We start from the raw sequence: 16429 nt of genomic DNA, 5'->3' as shown, positions 1-16429 counted from the left end.
TGTTATACTTTAAAGTCTCTGACAATTTTTCAATCAGAAAGTGTTTGTTTCAAAGCAAATGATCAGATATATTATTATAGAAGGTATCATTCTGAATTTTGGTTAAGCCAATAAAATGAACAATTAATATAAAATGGTATCAGATCAGATGTAAATAGCTATTATCTGGAGCATTTTACAAGCTAAAGAATATTCGAGATACTTAAGAGATCAGAGATGTTTTCAGTCTCCTAAGTGAGACCATAAGCTGTTTTCATGTTGTGGTTAAATGCTCCTCCTTTTGGTCACTGGAAGCAGTTCATCTTATCTGAACCCTAGTGTTTTCATCTATTTTTCTTTTGGAAGCTATCAATGCAACTAACTCAGACACACACACACACACACACACACACACACACACATTCTTTAATGTAACATGGTAATTCCTTTTCACTGAGAATTGTTTTTTAAATAATTTTTTAAAATAAAATAGAATATAAAATATTGTCTCATCATTGTAATGAAATGTTATCAAGCTGGACTTTAAATTAATGGTGTCTTTTCTTGAAATTCCTTAATCAGAGTACATCACTTCTAATAGCTCTCTATTGAATCTTCCTCAGAAACAAGGATGGAAGGCTATCATAAATGCCACAAGAGAGGCTGGGCACAGTGGCTCACGCCTGTAATACCAGCACTTTGAGAGGCTGAAGTGGGCAGATCACAAGGTCAGGAGATCGAGACCATCCTGGCTAACACGGTGAAACCCCGTCTCTACTAAAAATACAAAAAATTAGCCGGGCATGGTGGCATGTGCCTGTAGTCCCAGCTACTGGGAAGGCTGAGGCAAGAGAATTGCTTGAACCTAGGAGGCAGAGGTTACAGTGAGCCGAGATCGTGCCACTGCACTCCAGCCTGGGCAACAGAGCTAGACTCCATCTCAAAAAAAAAAAAAAAAAAATGCCACAACAGGCCTAGAAAAGCATTCATAGGAGAGAATATTCATTAGGCCAGGAATGATTCAGAGAGGGAGGGCAGATAAGTATATCAAGTTATCCCATCAATTTCCACCTAGTAGAGAGGAAAAAGCTAGTTGTTGTAAAGAAATGTGGAAGGTCTGAAATTTTCTTATCCTTGGAAACTAAAATATTAGCCTGCTACACTTTCTTGGATGGTGGTATAAGATGTGAAATGTCCTGTGTCAGAGACAAAAGAAAGTTTGCTACTCACTTCAATAGCAGTATCCAAAGTATCAGCATTTTTATATCAGTTCCTGGAGACCCACTTCCCACAGGGAGATGCAAAGAGAGCGAGAAAGCACCTAACTCCCAAGTGGATTGTGTTATAGAAGAGAAATCCTGAGCTTAGGGAATATCAACCTTTTATGAGCAGTAAGTATGCTTCCCATTTGCTTTGGAGAAAAACATTATCTTTATTATACTGGACAGTAAACATGTCTGGCTTTTGCTCCAGAGAAAGACATTATCTCTATCTTTCAAGGCTGTTCACTGTACAAATATCCTTGAACATTTATTTTGGAAGAAAGAGTACAAAAACACTAGAGACCCATAGAGAACTGTCTTCCAACAGTCACCAATAATAGACTATTCTATGTCATCTTTTTTGTGCTCAGAATATGTGCGTGTTCTATATCAGTTTCAGCTATTTCTGAAAGGATGTCATGGAACTCAGAGGCTAACAAGAGTATGTAACAGCCAGGGAACTATTCCTCAGTGTAACAGAACAAAGCTGTACTATTACCAATGAGAATGGATACTCTTTGTCCTATTAAAGATGACAGGCACTCTATTATGACTGATGTTTGTAAGGAAAATAGCTGAAGAAAACATCTACCAAGAGGGCTTATCTTGACAGATATTCATTAAATGAGTTATAGAGCCCACAATTCCCTTCTCTTTCCAACAAGAAAAGTCTTATGAAGGCTCTGCAGTCTTTACTCAAAAATAACAAAATATTCTATTCTGAGGAATTTTATTCTTTTGGAGTGTTGATAGGTGTAATAAAGGAAATAGCTCCATGGCCAAGTGAAGTTAAAGAAATGCTAGGTTCAGCAAAGTTTAACAAGCATTTTTAATACAGGACTTCTCAGAGCCCTAAGCATATTAATATGCATTGTGAATCTTCAAGGAAGATATACTACTTTCCAAACAAATTTGACCATAGATTCCTATTTCTCAGGATATCTCAAGGGGTAGAGTTCAATGGACAGCTGCTTAGAAATGCCTCACTAGAGGAATGGCTCTCTCAGTGGGATGGAGAGTGGAAGACCAAGGTACTTCGGGAAGATACTGGCTGACTGGTCTGCCCTGCCTGTAGACAGAATTCCTGTAGATAGCAGCTAGCAGTGATGGATCACTTCCTGCTTCCTTGATTAAATGCTGGTGGTAATATCCATTACTGACTGAAATCTAAGGAGGATAAACATGTATAATTTTAATATCTATGTATAAAATTCTCACACCAAACAAGCCCTAAGAAGACATCTTTCCCAATCCTCTCATTTTCAGATGAGGACTGAGGATACAAAGATATTAAATTTGTCCCAAGTCACAAAGTTGGTCAATGAAAGAAATATGACTGGAATCCAGGTCTCATCAATTCCAGCTTATGTTCTTTTCACTAACAGCAAAAGTGCCATTAATACTATCACTGATGCTGAGAAGGGAAATCAGGCTTTGTTGTTGCTGATGTTGTTTCCTAAAGAGACAAAAATATGAGTGGATTCAGGAAACTAAGAAGCTCCAAAATTGCTCAAAAAAAAAAAAAACGCATCATACCTCAGGATGCGTGGTGGCTTTCATGGAGAGAGCATGTGGGCATGGCTACGGCATTTCCTAAACATACAAAGCACCGTCTACAATAATTTTCCAAAGAGAGAATCATGTTTACGTGAGTAACAAGAGCATCTTCAATTTCACTACCGTGATAAGGTTTCCTGAGCCACGGATCTTCATGCCTCAAAGAGAGGACAGCTTCTCATTCAAAACAAAGAAACAATTGCTTAGGCTTAAAATTAGATGCTTTGCCAGGGCTGATGCCACTGAAATTTGAGGCAATTCAATGTTAAGTTGTGATCTGACAGGCTCTATGGCATATTGTGTATGCATAATAAAATACGGTGTTATGAAAAGACTGAAAAATTTGAGCCCTGGAAAAAAATCAGTCACATTCTTTAGGAGATATTATTAATATATTTTTAATCAAAAAATTTCTAAACCATTTAAATGTTCCATTGTCTTTAGAATAACTCACTTCATGGGTACAGCCAGTCATTTGTAGATTTAATTAATAGGTTAACACATGCAAACTTTTTAGAACAGTAGCTGCAGGTGCCAAATACATAAAAGCAAGCAACTATTCCTTAGTAACGCAGTTATAGCAGTGATATTTAGGTGCAAAGAAGTCACTCCTGGCAATACAAAACTTTTTACTTTAAACTTACACTACATATGTATATAGGAAAAAACTCCTATATGCTACTACTCACATCAATACTTTTAGCCACCAAATGTGTGGGTTTTTCCTCACAATAATTCAATTCTCCAATGGACACTGACTGGTATCCTATAATTTAACTCAGTTCTGATATTACCTGAAGATAGCATCAGACCCCACAGGCTAAGGGCTCAGTCCCACAAGACTGCTTCCCCATCCCCCAATTTCACATGCCAATCATAAGCGGCAGGTTCCCATGTTGTATTAGGATATATACCACTTCTGTCCAACTTGTCTATAAATCAAAGGTTCCCATAACTCCTCCTCAGGTTTAATCATTTACTAGAATGGCCTACAGAGCTCAGGAAAAGTTTACTTTCTAGATTACTAGTTTATTACAAAGGATATATTAAAAGATGCAAATAAATAGCCAGATGAAGAGATACATAGGGTAAGATCCAGAAGGGTCTTGAGTACAGAAGCTTCTGTATCAGTGGAGTTTTGGGGTACACCCACCCCTACAGCAGGTGAATGTGTTCTTGTTCATCAACATGAAAGGTCTCTGAACTCCGTCCTTTTGGGTTTCTATAAAGGCATCATTACATAGGCCTGATTGATTAAATCATTAGCGTTGGTAATTAAGTGAGTTTCCAGTTCCTCTCCACTCACAAAAGGTCAAAGGTCCAGGTGGGGCTGAAAATTCCAACCCTCTAGTCTAGACACACACACACACACACACACACACACACACACACACACACACACACATACACGTTTAAGTTTCCATAGCAACCAGCTCCCATCCTGCAGTTATCTAGGGGCTTTCCAAAAATTGCTTCATTAACATAAACCCAGGTGTGGTTGAAGAAGACATCTTATGAGTAATAAAAGACACTTTTTTCACCTTTATCTGGAGCTATTTCAGGAACTAAAGACAAAACCCAAATATAATCAAAAATGATCCTATAGCTCTAATCGCTGAGGAAATTACAAGAGTTTTAGAAGCTGTAAGCCAGGAACCATAGACAATGACCAATATATATATATTTCTTATTATATCACAATATAATAATATTTCTCATGTGAAAGTTACTTATCTATCAACCCATCTGAACAATAATTCTAAGAATGAGACTCTCTGTCTGATTATAGTTCATGTTGCCTTAACTCGGAGCTACAGACACATTATGATCTTTCATTAAGAAGTTTGCTTTCAGTCATAAAGTGCTTTTCAATTAAAGAGTAAGCTGTAAAACCAGCTCATGAAAGCTCATATGGGATATGAGTACACTAGTGGAAAAAGCACAAAACAATGCAATTTTGAAATACTGAAAAAGTACATTATTAACCTTACTGAAATAACTGATGGGTTCCATTTAAAAATAAATACTCCTTTCCTATAGGATTAAGTAGTGAGTAAGCATGAGAACCCTGAAATTGACTTGCCTAGGCCCAAATCCCAACTCTTCTACTCACTGATTATGTGACTTTCAGCTAGCTACTGGATTACAGTGGGCCTCTGTTTTCTCGTCTGTCAAAATGAGAAAATAATACTGCCTGTGTAATGGATAGCTATGGTGAATAAATGAGACAATGCATATAAAGCTAGTAAACATTGAGCATCCTAAATCTGAGGTGCTCCAAATTTTCTGAACACTGACATGAGGCTTATAGGAAATTCTCATTGGAGCATTTTAGACTTTTGAATTTGGTATGCTCAACTGGTAAGTAAGTATAGTGCAAATATTCAAAATCTGAAATCCAGAACACTTCTGGTCCCAAGGAATTTGGGTAACAGATATTCAACCTGCATTTAGCACATAGTGTGTACCTCATAAGTGTTTATTCTTTACTATTTCCAAAGAAAATTTCACAAGTTAGTGGGATCAAACAATTCTGTCTTGGGGTGGTAAAATAAATAAGGTTTGTTTTAGAAGAATCCGATTCAAAGTTTTATAGAATCCTATTTTTAGGTCCTTGGTACTGTAGGGAGCAAAAAGGGGTGATTCCTTTCCTTCCTATCATAAGAGTAACAGCTGACACCTCTCTAACAAAGGCAAATTAACAAGAGAAAAGCATAACGAATTTATTTGATCACATTTTTATGTGACACAGGAGCCTTCAGAATGAAGACCCCAAGATATAGTGGCAACGATACCTTTATTATTATTTTTATTTTTGATTTAGGGTCTCACTCTGTAGCTCAGGCTGGAGTGCAATGTCCTGATCACTGTAACCTGTAACTTCTGGGCTCAAGTGATGTTCCACCTCGGCCTCCCAAAATGCTGGGGTTATAGGTATGAGCCACCTGCTCTTGGCCCATTTTTATGCTTGGGTTCAATGAAGTATGGAAAGCTGTGTAGAAATATGATTGGACAAAAGGGGTATGATCCAGTGCTAATAGGCTGAATGGGGAAACCCAGCAAAGCCTGTCTGTTCAGATTTCTTCTTGGCTTTTCGGTATGACATTCCTTCCTCCCAGGTATGGGGTAGGACCCCCCTGGAATGAGGGTCTTAATTTCTTTATGGCCAGCAGTTAGCAAGAAAGAGAAAGCGAAGGGAGGGAGAAGATTAGAGTAAAATGTTTAGGCTTTAAGGCTGGTTTTGGGGAAAAGGTTCTGGTTTATATGACCCATCTCGGGGAAGAAGGATTCCAGTTTCTATGGCTTGCTTCAAGGGAGAATAAGAGAGTGAGAGACAGGAGGGCAGGAGAAAGATAGACAGAGACTTTGCTTCTGAGGCTGCTTTTTATTCCTTCACCTTGGGGTATCACTTTTAGCCCCAATAGACCACCATCTCTCCTCTGGTACAAATTCAACTGCCATTTTGGGATCAAGTCCACATTTGACATTACCTCTCAGGCAACTTTCTGGGCAAAAGAATTTTCTAGGGAAGGTTTTATTTTTCCCTGTCTTAGCATTTTTAATGGCACAGAGTCAAGGATTTCAAAACTGTTGCTAAAGGTAGCATTTATCTTTCAGGTATTAATTCAGAAAGTGCTAATGGTTGCAGCAGTCTAAGCAACTGAAACTTAAAACAACAACGTTTTCTTTTAGCTCAGCCTCTTCCCACAAAGCTCAGAAATGGTCTGGGGAGCAGATGTGCACAGGGTGGATAGAGAATGCAGCGTAAGATACTGCTGGTGGTTTTGGTTTAGAATGTAGATTTTACTTGCACTCTTACCAGGCAGGATCAACTGAAATCGAATGCAAAACAAAACAAGAATAGCAGGTTGGTCTGAAAGAACAATCCCAGCATTGACATCATGAAGGTTTAAGCAGATACATATACATAATACATAAATTTAGTATGAATTATTTATGAGCTAAAGGGTTCAGGTTTTAGAGCCTGTAGTATAATAAGAGTTATACTGAAAGTCAGAACCAATACAAGAAATTGAAACATTGAAAAACTCATTATTTCAATATTTAATATCAGGTCCTGTGCAAGGCATTGATAATGGACATAAAAGTGAATCAAGATACAGCTCTGCCCTGGAGAGGCTCCCAGACTCTGTAGTGAAGAAACATGTAAAGAGACAAATGAGAGCATGCCATGGTAAGTGCTGTGGTCACACAAGGAAGGGTTATACTTGCCTAGAAACTGTGGAGGCTTCATAGAGAAGGTGACTTTTAAATTATGCCTTCAGGCCAGGCGTGGTGGCTCATGCCTATAATCCCAGCACTTTGGGAGGCCAAGGCGGGTGGATCACCTGAGGTCAGGAGTTTGAGACCAGCCTGGCCAACATGGTGAAAACCCATTTCTACCAAAAAAAAATAAATAAATACAAAAATTAGCTGGGCGTGGTGGCGGGCGCCTGTAATCCCAGCTAGTCAGGAGGATGAGGCAAGGAGAATTGCTTGAACCTGGAAGGTAGAGGTTGCACTCAGCAGAGATCACACAGAGTGAGACTCTGTCTCAGAAAAAATTAATTAATTATGCCTTCAAGGAACAACTCAGCCCAGCCTGAGTTTTCTTACAGCTAACAACAAAACAACAATGTAACATAATTGCTGTTACCATACAACCCACTAGAGGGGTTACAGATATTCTAAGTCTCACCACAACCCTAAAAGGTAGTTATATTCCAATAGACGGATGAGGAAACTGAAGTTCATAGCTAGAGATACAAGATTTAAGCCCAGACTATTTCATTCCAAATCCCTTACCACAGCCCTGCACAGCCCAGAAATATCTACTTCTGCTTCTATCACCAACCTGTACATGGTTAACTTGTAATTACGTAGTGTTTAGTGTGGGAACTACTAACTCTGGAAGTCCAATTAGAATGTCAAAATTTAGCCTAAAGAATTGGGTATAAAGTGAAAGTTCAAGACAGAGTCTGCACCCAATTCATCTAGCTCACAGTACCCTCTCCTTTCTGGAGATGTGCTGAACTTCAAGCACATTTGCTTCAAAATGGTTTATTCTGGTTTGTGTGTATGCATGATTCCCATGAACTATGAACACCCTGAAGTCAGAGAGTAAGCCTTGTACTTCTTTAAGACCCTCACTCAAGTTGACTGATTGCTAATTCTACCAGTCCTTTACAGAGAGTTTGCTAAGTGTGGATGTTAATGTGAATTAGGTGGACTGAGGTGAGATCACTAGATTTAAGGTTTACATGCTATAAAATAAGAAAAGGTGAACTAAGCAGTGTAGCATAGTTTTTAAACTAGTGGCTTTCAAGCATTAATGTGCATGTGAATCACCTGCCTACACGTGAAGAACTACCCAGTTGATCCAATTAGAAGGCAGACACAAGAGTAGCCAAAAGTATTGCAATAAAGCAACTTGGGGTGGACTCAACTTGCAGGGGATTCAGATCCCAGGTTTCCAAACCTTTTTGCTATTCCTGGTTCTTTTGCTTTCAATGAAGAGTAATTAAGTACAATAGTAGCTCTCATTTACTGACTACTTACAAAGTGATTGGCACTGTTCTTGGTGCTTTGAGCATATTAGCTAATTCTCACAGCACCCTGTAGTACTATACCTATAGGGATGATAAGGGGATGTGGGTCGGGGGGAGGGGGCAGATACAAAGAACAGTAAATTTCCTAAGTTTAAACTGGAAGAATAGGGATTTAATCCTGGTTCACCTGAGTACAAAGTCTAAGGTTCAACGATTCCTTCACACTGGGTAGCAAGGGAGCATTTCAGGGATGCCTAAGCTTGTGGTCAGGTGCCAACAGTACAAAGATAGAAGTGTATCAGAGAGCCCTTGCAGAATAAGGCCCTCCACAGGAGGGTTGTGGCCTTGGTACTTGCCTCACTGTGTTTAAATTCAGGTAAGGTAGGAGAATTGAAGAGGTAAAGCTACCTTAAAGAGTATTGCTGCATCTACCCTGGTGACTTACAAGGTACTTGAATTTTTTTTTTTTTTTTTTTTTTTTTTTTTAGCAAACTGCTAAAGTTAGCCTTTGCTTTTTTCCCAGAGACTCTCTAGGAATTTTTCCCATCTGCTGACTAGGAGGTAAGCCCCGACCTAAATTTTTGTCTTGTTGTAGGTTAATTAAGACTGGTGTTAGATTCAGCTCCTAAGGCCTAAGAGAATTTAAAGTTGTCTTCTGGGAAGGACACCCAACAGCAGCACTGGAATTGGAAAAAAGTGTAGGATTTTGCTGAGTGAGCAGGCGGAAAGCAATGTAAAGCCCAAGAGAATATCTTTTGAACAAACGTCCTTTTCATTTTGGTTTAGAAATAGAAACGTGGTAAAAGGAGGCGACTGCTTTCTGAAGGCTTGTAGCATGAAAACAGGCCAACTGGCCAGCGACTAGTTGTCTATCAGTTTCTCTACTCACACACATCTGCCTTTTCCAGACTGCCAGCGCGGAGCACTAGTTTGACTTTGGGTGCTCTTCAAATAGCTGGCATTGATAAGGCATTCCCAGAAGACTGTGTTACTTAGTAATCTTGTCGGTACATTTTTTCACTGGGCAGAGATTTTCCATACAGAGAGCTGCCAGCTTTCAAGACGTCAGAGTTTGCTTTTTCATCCTGAAATTGGGTGGGAAAATGGGGAGAAGAAAAGCACGGTTCAGATAAATCAATGAGGGAGAACCCCTCCCCCCATACTCGTTAAACAACAGGTGGTTTTGCTGTGCATCGTCAACTCCTTTATGCGGGAGCTGTAGGCGGGGCATTCCAACTGAGTCTCCCTGGAATCTGCCGCTTAGCCCGTCTTGCAGGGGCGGTGCAGTTGGGTATTCCGGCCTGAAAGGAGACTTGGTTGTCAAGGGGCTCAAGGGCTTCATGATCCAAGGATACTGGGTTTTGCTTTTCTCCTTCTCCATCTTCCTCATTGTATCCCACCGTCCCCTCCCCACCCTTCTCTTAGGAGGCCTTCGCTTCTCCTGTGGAGGGGTTATCTTCATCCTGACCCCGGCCTTCGGAGGAGTTCCCAGAAGGGCTATTTTTAGTGGTGGCTGCTCCCCTCTAACTTACCCAGGGGAGGAGCTGCGGTGGCTGAGCCGACGCTGCGCGCACAGCCGCCTGTGGTTTTCCGCGCATTGTGAGGGATGATGGGTGGAGGTGGTATTACACGCAGCCGAATCCCCCCTCAGAGTCCGCCAGGTGGGCGTCTCAGGGGTGGGAGTGGCCGCGTCGTGAAGCCGAGAAAGGATTTCTCTCCTGGTCCTGGAGAAGGCCCCCGGCGGCTGGCGGCATCCCTCGCTGGCAAGTCCCGGGAGCGAGGTGGTCTCTGCAGGGGAGGAAGTTCCCGGGCAGCGCGGCCTGCGTCACAGCGGGGCTGGCACCGCGGAGTCGACTCGGCGGGCGGTGGCGACCCCGGGGCCGGGCGCTGGGCGGCGCTGGCTGCCGCTAGCCCGGCTGCGCGCGGGGCGGCGCTGGAGGCGGCTCCGTCCGCGGCCGGGGAGGCGGAGGAGAGGAGGGCTTGCGGGGCTGGGGCGTTAACTGCGTCCCGGCTGGAAGCCCGCGAAGAGAACGAGGAGGAGGGCGCCGCCGTGGCCGCGGCCGCAGTGCTCGGGCGCGACAAGCCATGAGCAGCGACCCCGCGGGCGACCCCGCCGTCCCTCGCAGCCGCTGAGCCCGACCCCCAGGCAGCTCGCCGCTCCCTAGCACCTTCTCCAGTCGACACTCTGGCGCCGGAGGTAAGGGCGGGGGATCCGCGGAGGGATGGAGAGGGGCAGCCCGCAGAGGGCCACCCGCTGGGTCCGCTGGGCGCGCCGGACCGGGACTCGCCTCGCCTCGCCTCACTCGCGTCCCTGCCTCCCCCCAGCTCTCAGACAGGCTGAATGTGGTTGCCCGCCCGGCGTGTGGTGCCGGGAACCTTCCGCTACTGCGGCTCAGGAGCCCGCCAACCCCTACCGCACCCAATCCACGCTAGCCCCAGCGGCCGCGCGAGGACCTCAGCCTGGCGCCCAACGCCGCGCGGCCGCGGCAGGTCCTACGGACTGGGCGCAGGGGTAGGGGGGCGGTCCGCGAGGGAAAATGCGTCCGTGGCCGGGGCGATCATTGTTCTTTCCTACCTCGAAAATCCCTGAGACCCCGGGGCCAGTCCTTCCCGGTCTATCACCCCCCTGCCACCTCCGAACCCTTGAAGTTAGCACTTTTGGGAAGGGAAAGGAATTGGAAGGTGTCTCGAAGAAACGTGAGAGCACCGTGTGCTCACCTGCAGGACAGGAGGGGAGGGGTTCAGCTTGATCGGGCGGGCCCCAGAAGCCAGGTGTCTAGGCCAGCGGTTGAGGCCAAAACCGCTGCCTTCATCCCACGCCGAGGCTCGCTGATCTTTCCCTTTCCAGCTGGTTCCCACCAACGAGATGATTAGAGATGGAGTTAGCAACTCAGGAGCCTTAAGATGTGTTCTGTGGACACGAATGCCTTTCTTTTCTCCCTCAGCCGGTTCTTCCCTCCCCAGCCCCCAGCCTGCCCGGTATACAGCAAAGTCCAAACAGTTTCTTCCAAACCTCGCATCCTCCGTTGTTTTGCAATAGCCGGACAACCTAGCCCGCATCCTAATGCGGATATTTCAGAGTGTTACGGCTAAACTTCCCTTGGTTTCAAATTCCTTAAGCGTGTTAAAGCCTCAGCAAACATTAGGAAACATTTTCAGGTTCCCATCCTCCTTAAAGTAAAAAATAAGAACCAATCCATCTTTGTGGGAGTGCCAGTGTTTGGCACGGGGAGGCTTGAATTACCTCCATTTAAAGCAGCCTTTGAGAGAAGGAATAGGTAAAGGAAATCGCAGCCGTATTTAAGTCACATAGTTCTTTCGCTGTAGTGTGAGAAACGTAGCCTTAACCAACAGTCATATTTCCCGACAGGTATGTGATGGTTTCCCAAAGCATGGATGAGGCTTCAGCGTGGGCAGGTCATTAAGATGCCATTTAGACGAAAAAGGAGTAAAAGTGGAGTAGTCCTCTTGGTTAGCATAACGCTGCAAAATTGCCAGAGCCAATCATTTTTATACATTTATACATTCTGTTTATTTTTAAATAATTTGTTGAAAACCCAAAACGTAATCTGAGCTGCACAAAACTCGCTCAATTCATAAACGATGTGTTGAGTGTGTAAACAAACATTCAATGTATACAGCTCTAGTCTAGGATATTTGCATTTCTTGTGACTTCCTTTAACAGGGAAGGCCAAGGCTATAATTGGTTTGCTTTACTTTGGAGTGATTAAATTCTGTCTTGGGGTCAGTTTGTTTCCTTTGAGGGGGATGTAGGGCAGTTTTGCAAAGATGGATATTTGCCGTGGTTCACATAATAGATTGGCCACAGACAGGACCCATCAACCCAACAATTGTATCAGAGATACCAAGCATATTTAACAATTTTCTTATTAATAAAATCAAGCCTTTATTAATAGTACTAATCTATTATTTCTCAGATTAAGCACTTTAATGAAATGTGTTTTTAAAAGGGAATGCTTTTAGTGAAAATAATGCATTAGGAGCTGTAAGATAAATGAATGCAAATGTTGCACTTTATTTCCATGAAGTTTATCTTTTAAAAAACAATACAAAGTTAGAAATATGTTTAACTCCCAAGTGTTCAATTTTTACCAAATTGTTATGATTTTTTAATACTCTATAGTATTATTAAGTTATAGTCACCTATGACATTATAATAGAGCGAGCCTAAGTTTAAAATGAAATGAGGTGGAAACTATATTTATTTTGCCAAGAATTGTGTTAATGATCTAATATGGTACATTTCTATAACATAATCTAGCTGCATGCTAGATACCTAATACACATTATCTCAGGTTCTTACAATGAATCCCTAAGGTAGATGGTGCCATCCACATTTTACATAAGAAGGAAGTTCAGAGTTTCTGATTTGGCTGAAGACTATACAGCTAAGTTAGTGCCTGAATGAAGCCAAGCCTCCTTAGTCTTAATGATATACTTTTTTTTATTATCCAAAGCTGATTATTTATTTTTTCTATATAAATTTGTCATTAACTCACCATAATGACTATATGAGGAAACAGAGATTGTAAAGTTTTCTGCCCAGCGTTTTCCATATAACAGAATTCCAATTTTGAATCAAGGCCATCTGTTTCTAAAACCCATGCTCTTACCACTGATTTCTCTTAAACGACTGATCTAGAGCTTAACCTTATGGACAATTTACTCCTGTCCATCAGCTATTATCACTGACATGACAATGATGGTCTCATGGGCTGTAACACACTCCCAAGATTTTATACTTCATTTCTGGAGTGTTGACTATATCTCCAGTTCCAGATCACTCATAAAAGCATATTACAACTAATGAGGGTTACACAACCATGGAGGCATCCTTGAATCTGCTTGGTTCCTTTTGAACTATAAATCATTCTGGTTTGGCATGGGGTAAAGAGAATGGCCTCCAGAAAAAGCTGCTGTCAAATTCAGACTCTACCGCGCAGTAGGAGTGCAGATGAGCTCAGATTATTCAACTTCTTTGAACCCTGGTTTCCTCTTGTATAATGGGGTTAATAAAGCCTTCCTAGCTGGATCACTGTGCAGATTACTTGTAATAGTGCATGTAAAGGACAGCTCTTGTCACCTAGTAGGTGCTCAGTAAGGATTAACACCAGTGTATCCTAGCACTGGTAGAAATTTCTGCTGTATTTCACTTTATGTATATTTTACATGCATGTAGTGATTAGTCATTGCTATCAGTGATTCACTCTTTATGTAATTATACAAAGGTCTAATCTGATTCTGAGCATCTTTAACTTTTGAATCACATCCTTCTTTGTTGTCTTGAGTCAGAAACATGTACTCACATTCTATAGTTTTTCCTTTGCTCTTACTCTTTTATTTTATTTTATTTTTACTTTACTAACAATATGTCGATGGATCGGAATTTGTATTTTTTGGCAAACATACTTTCCTGTTTTCTGCCTCTCCTGATCTCTTAGCCTTGTATATCACTCAGGGTACCATGACAATGCCAGTCTCTCCCCACCACACACCTCACCCTTGACCAAGCCTCCACCAGCTGAAATTCTGCATCTCTTACAAGGCTCAGCATAAAAGCTACCTCCTTCATGAGCCTGCTTGTTTCCCTCCAGATCCTTGTCAGTTCACTTATAATTCAGACAACACGTACCCCTCCAAAAGTGCTGGGATTACAGGCGTGAGCCACAGCACCCGGCCCACTCCTAATGCTATTTTAAAATTTTTAAAAAAATTCTTATTTTTCCAGGTAATATATTTGAAAGACTATAAACCCTTTGACGTCAGGGATTTTTAAAAAATTTCTTTATATTTTTGCTTGGTATAATACACAGATGGTTTCTATTTCCTGAATGAGAGACAAATCGGATATTCTGAGATCCTTACAATAATTAGGAAAGACACCCAAATTGTTGGTGTCACCTTCTTTGTTATCTTGAGACTTGTTCAACCGAGGCTTCTCCACTGGTTTAACTGGTATTACATTTGCTGGAAAGCTATCATTCTTAAACAAAGCCTTGAACATTAGGTACCATGTAAGATAGCTATGTTTCATTAATAAATTGCTTCCATGGTGATATAATAACCTCATTAGGTTGCAAATATACCGAGCATGTCAACCGTATTTGAGTAGTTTGGTAGTTTAGATGGGTAATGGTCCAAATGTATTTCTTTAAGAATAGAATTTATTTGAGAGGAAGGAACACCTACCTCAGAGAAGAGGTTGAGATAATGAGCAAGGAGGATTTCAGACCGCTTTCATTGAAAATAAAACTCATCATGGCACAGTGTGGAGGCTACAACCAGAAGTGGCCTTCAGAGAGAGAATTAGCACAAGCAGAAGACCCACTATAAATATGACTCACTATAAATATGAGGGGTAGAAAAATAAAATGGAAGAGGTAAAATAAAGGAAGCATAACTATAATACCTTATGACTGAGGCCTGCTAGATATTGGTCATTCTTGGACTGTAAAAGTAGGAAAGAGACTGTGGGGTCAAGATGGGCAAGAAAGAGAAACTAATGTCGCCTTGGACATCTAGCACAGCAATAGACTTCCACTTGCTCCAGGGCCAGCACAGAGCGACAAGAGTGTAATCTCAGAACTTTGTTTGAAATACATAGTTTGGCAGGAATATATTGAAAATTTCCTAATGATTACAAGATAGAGAATATCTAAGCTCTTTTCCAGTATCAGGCATAAGACAAGCAAAACCTTAGACTGTCTACTTAGGAGTGTAACATACCATCACAAGTTTGAGGAGTGAATTTAGGATCATTTTCTGGTATTGGATGGGTGTTCTTTTAAAATATGATTCTAAGTCTAAGTCTAACATTCGGTGTATCTAACCGAATGTTAATTGATAGAGACAAGGTGATATGGGTTCAGAAAATAGAATTCAGAAAAAAAAGGAAGAATTGGCAAAATTCAAAAATCAATTTTAAGAAAAATATGTTAAAGCTTAGGGAAGTAACTGAAAATGTTCCAGATGACCAAAGTATTTTGAGTCAAAGAAATCCAGAAGAGCTATATGTTCTTTAAAGAACCTTTCTAAGGACTCAGGAGAATAAAAGCTCTTTCCATACCAGAAGAGGTTGTGAAGGTAAAACAAGAAGGAAATTAGTTTGTCTAAAACAAAAATCCATCCAAGGGCCGGAAACACTAGAGAGAACATAGTGGAGCTAATTTCATTTCTCAACCTTTTTTTGATTATTAACCTCAGTCTGTGAACCTTTTTTCCATAAGTTGTAATAACACAGATACGCTGTGTATCTGTTTATGTACTGTGACTCTTCAGTGGATCACAAACCATTATTTAAGGTTTTGTTACCCTGCCTTCACCTCAATCAATTTTTCCTAGGGGCAAGATTGTCCCCCGCATTGAGAACACATGATGTAGCATGATTCTATATCATGTTTAAAATCACAAAAGAGCCATATAAAACTTAAAGACATGAAAAATAGTCAACATATCTATATATTTTTGTACGAATATATACAATACCTTAATTTACACATCCTCTGGAATTAGATTACTTTTTTTGCAAATAAAGCATACTTTATTGACCCTTCAACTGAAATTTATATGTAAAAATGTAAGGTTTCTAGTCCCAATTTTACATTGACAAAATTATTAAATTCATAAAGTTGTCTCTCAAAGCCTCCCCTACCTGCATCCTTTTACTTCCTGGAAGGGAAGCCCTCCCCAAACTTCAGACATTCAACATCCTTTATATATTTCTGTTATGCTGGAATGCTGTGGTATTATTCATTCTTTTGACTAATCAATTGTATGAGTATAAATTGGTTTGTCTCTATTAGAGAATTTATGTTTTAAACTATAATTTTTTTATTTACTTATTATTTTTATTTTATTTTACTTATTTATTTATTTTGAGATGGAGTGTTACTCTGTCTCTGTCTCCAGGCTGGAGTGCAGTGACGCAATCTTGGCTCACTGCAACCTCTGCCTCCTGGGTCCAAGCGATTCTCCTGCCTCAGCCTCTGGAGTAGCTGGGACTACAGGCACGCGTCACCACATCTGGCTAATTTTTTTGTCTTTTTAGTAGAGATAGGGTTT

At 41.2% G+C, this 16429-nt stretch overlaps 1 protein-coding gene across 4 annotated transcripts in view; it reads left to right on the top strand.

The window, feature by feature from the left end:
* Window positions 1-16429, top strand: part of LRRC8C (leucine rich repeat containing 8 VRAC subunit C) — a 104402-nt gene that overhangs the window by 9313 nt on the left and 78660 nt on the right. Inside the window, exons 3-4 of one of the 4 annotated variants that reach the window (XM_063652901.1) lie at window positions 6874-6993; window positions 8871-8908. The gene's annotated coding sequence lies outside the window, so the exon portion shown is untranslated. Of the gene's footprint in view, window positions 1-6873; window positions 6994-8870; window positions 8909-10243; window positions 10545-16429 lie in introns of those variants that run through there. The other 3 variants (XM_054477086.2, XM_054477070.2, XM_063652902.1) reach the window with 3 other exon arrangements.

This window comes from Pongo pygmaeus, chromosome 1, assembly GCF_028885625.2.
Source record: "Pongo pygmaeus isolate AG05252 chromosome 1, NHGRI_mPonPyg2-v2.0_pri, whole genome shotgun sequence".
Lineage (NCBI taxonomy): Eukaryota > Metazoa > Chordata > Mammalia > Primates > Hominidae > Pongo > Pongo pygmaeus.
This window is presented reverse-complemented; position numbering and strand designations above follow the sequence as displayed.